Source organism: Penaeus chinensis, chromosome 35, assembly GCF_019202785.1.
Source record: "Penaeus chinensis breed Huanghai No. 1 chromosome 35, ASM1920278v2, whole genome shotgun sequence".
NCBI lineage: Eukaryota > Metazoa > Arthropoda > Malacostraca > Decapoda > Penaeidae > Penaeus > Penaeus chinensis.
In genome coordinates, this window is record NC_061853.1 from 29,812,263 (window position 1) to 29,814,762 (window position 2,500).

At 36.9% G+C, this 2,500-nt stretch overlaps 1 protein-coding gene across 3 annotated transcripts in view; it reads right to left on the bottom strand.

Annotated features, from left to right (window-relative positions):
• Positions 1-2,500, bottom strand: part of LOC125044244 (cell adhesion molecule 1-like) — a 448,848-nt gene that overhangs the window by 200,519 nt on the left and 245,829 nt on the right. The window lies entirely within an intron of this gene.

A 2,500-nucleotide genomic window follows, 5' to 3' on the forward strand; every position in this document is an offset into this window, starting at 1 on the left:
AGATAGATAGAGAGAGAGAGAGAGAGAGAGAGAGAGAGAGAGAGAGAGAGAGAGAGAATAGCCTAAAAGATATACAAACCGTGAGCCAGCCAGGCATAAAAAACTAGGCTATATGCCTGCGTCCTTCAAATAAGGACCAAGTCAATCCCACTCCATTTAGGCTAGCCACGCCTACTCCCTACCGACCCCCAAACCTCCCTATGGGCTTGCCTCTCCAGCTCCCAAAGCCCCAGCTTTAAACCCCATTGTCTCTCCACCCATCACGGACGCCGCACACGCAGCCTACTCCTCAACTTTGACGAAGCCCCACCTTCAAATCTAATGAAACCTCCCCCACCCCTTAATTTTCATGAAGCCCTCCCTTTAACTCTGACGAAGTCCCACTTCCACTCTGATGAAGCTTTCCGCTCTTTCCTTCAACTCTGACGAAGCCCACCTCCACCTATAACCACGCGCTTCAACACTCGACCCTTACGCACATGCCCACTTCACCCGTACACAATCCATCCAAACCCCTCAAAAAAAAAAAAAAAAAAAAAAAAAAAAAAAAAGGAAAATTCAATTCTAAGCCCAAGTTTAGGCGGTCGTCCCCCCGAGACCGGCAGCCGGCCACGACCAGTTGGCTGGTTCGTCGGCCCCGAGAACCTCGCTCCTCCCTTTCACCGCCTGCGCTAACGTCTTAAGCGTGCCCCCCGCCTTCTCCTTTCGAGCAAAACACATTTTCGCCGGGTGGAAATACTCCCTCTGCCCGCTTAGTGTAGTTGACTCTTACTAAGTCAGGCTCTTACTGGTGTTAATAGTAGCGGTACATTTTAGTTTCATATACGTTTCACCTTTGTTATTTATCTATTTTTGAAGTTGTTTGTATCATCATTACTGATGTTATTATTTTAGTTTAATTACAGGTAGCGATATAGATAATATCAATAATATTACCAATGATAATAATAATGATAATAATGATGATGATTATAATGATAATAAATATGGCGATAACAATAATAATAATGATAATATCAGTACTAATATCTACATCAGTGATTCTGTTCTCCATCACGAACTCCCTCGCAAGGGCTAGGACGGCATAATCTTTCGAAGGACTTTGGTTCTGGCAGGAGGCGGTCGTTGACCCGCGTGAAGGCCCTTCCTTTTCATCTCAGACCTTTGAGGCAGGATTCGAACCCGCGCGCTGGGTGACCGACCCTCATGGTACCCAGCGGTATTAGTAATGTTCATGATGAAGGTGATGAAAATAGTAATATTAATGACAGTAGTAATGATTATGATAATGAAAATGATAATGATAATCATAACATAGATGTAGACAATAACAATAATAATGATGATGATAATAATAATAATAATAATAATAATAATAATAATAATAATAATTATAATAATAATAATGATAAAAATAATAGCAATAATAATGATAATGATAACATATATTGATAATAATGATAATGATGATAATAAGGAGAAGATAAATTATTATAAAAAGTAAGATTATAATAATAATAGTAAGAATCACATTAACAACAATAATAATGACAATTATGATAATAATAACAACAATGATGATAGTAAAAATAATTTATGATAATAATGATGATTATCATTCCTATCTTGTTATTATCATTGATATTGCGATGATTCTTATAATTGGAACTATTTCTTTTATCACTGTTTATATTCATACTTCATATTCACATTTTATTATCTTCATTATTATTATTATTATTATTATTATTATCATTATTGTTATTCTTGCTGTTATACTAAATCCTTTTATAGGTGTTTTTTTCCTGCTATTGTCGCCTTTATCGCTCCATCACAATTACTGAAACATTAACTTTATACATAAGAGCAAGTACCTTAAATGTTTGAGTGTGTGTGTTTTCGTTCGTTCGATCTGCTTGTGCGTAAGAAGACTCTACTAAAGCCTTGAAGAACTTTAATATAATATCCCCATAAAAAATCGAATATCCGAAATGACTTTAAGAATTATTCAGATTTTAAGAGTGGTCCAAATGCTCTCTGGAATTGGCAATCGAGAAATGTAAATCCGTAAATCTGGGAATCCATTGCGGGTCACTTCTTAATTTCACATTTCCTCTTCCTCCTTCGTTTTATTTCTGTCATTTCTTTTCTTTCACTTTGGTCTGCTTCACTCACACACACTCACTCATAAACACACACACACACACACACACACACACACACACACACACACACACACACACACATAAACACGCACACTCATATATATATATATATATATATATATATATATATATATATATATATATATATATATATATATATATATATATATATATATATATGACCGCCGCGATGGCCCAGTGGTTAGAGCACTGGACTGGTCGTAGAAATGGCTGCGCTCTGACTGCTGGCTCGAGACTGAGAAAGCGATATATCATCACATTGAGAAGTCAAACGCAGGTGTCGTAAGGGAAGTCGCCGTCGTGTCACAAGTATT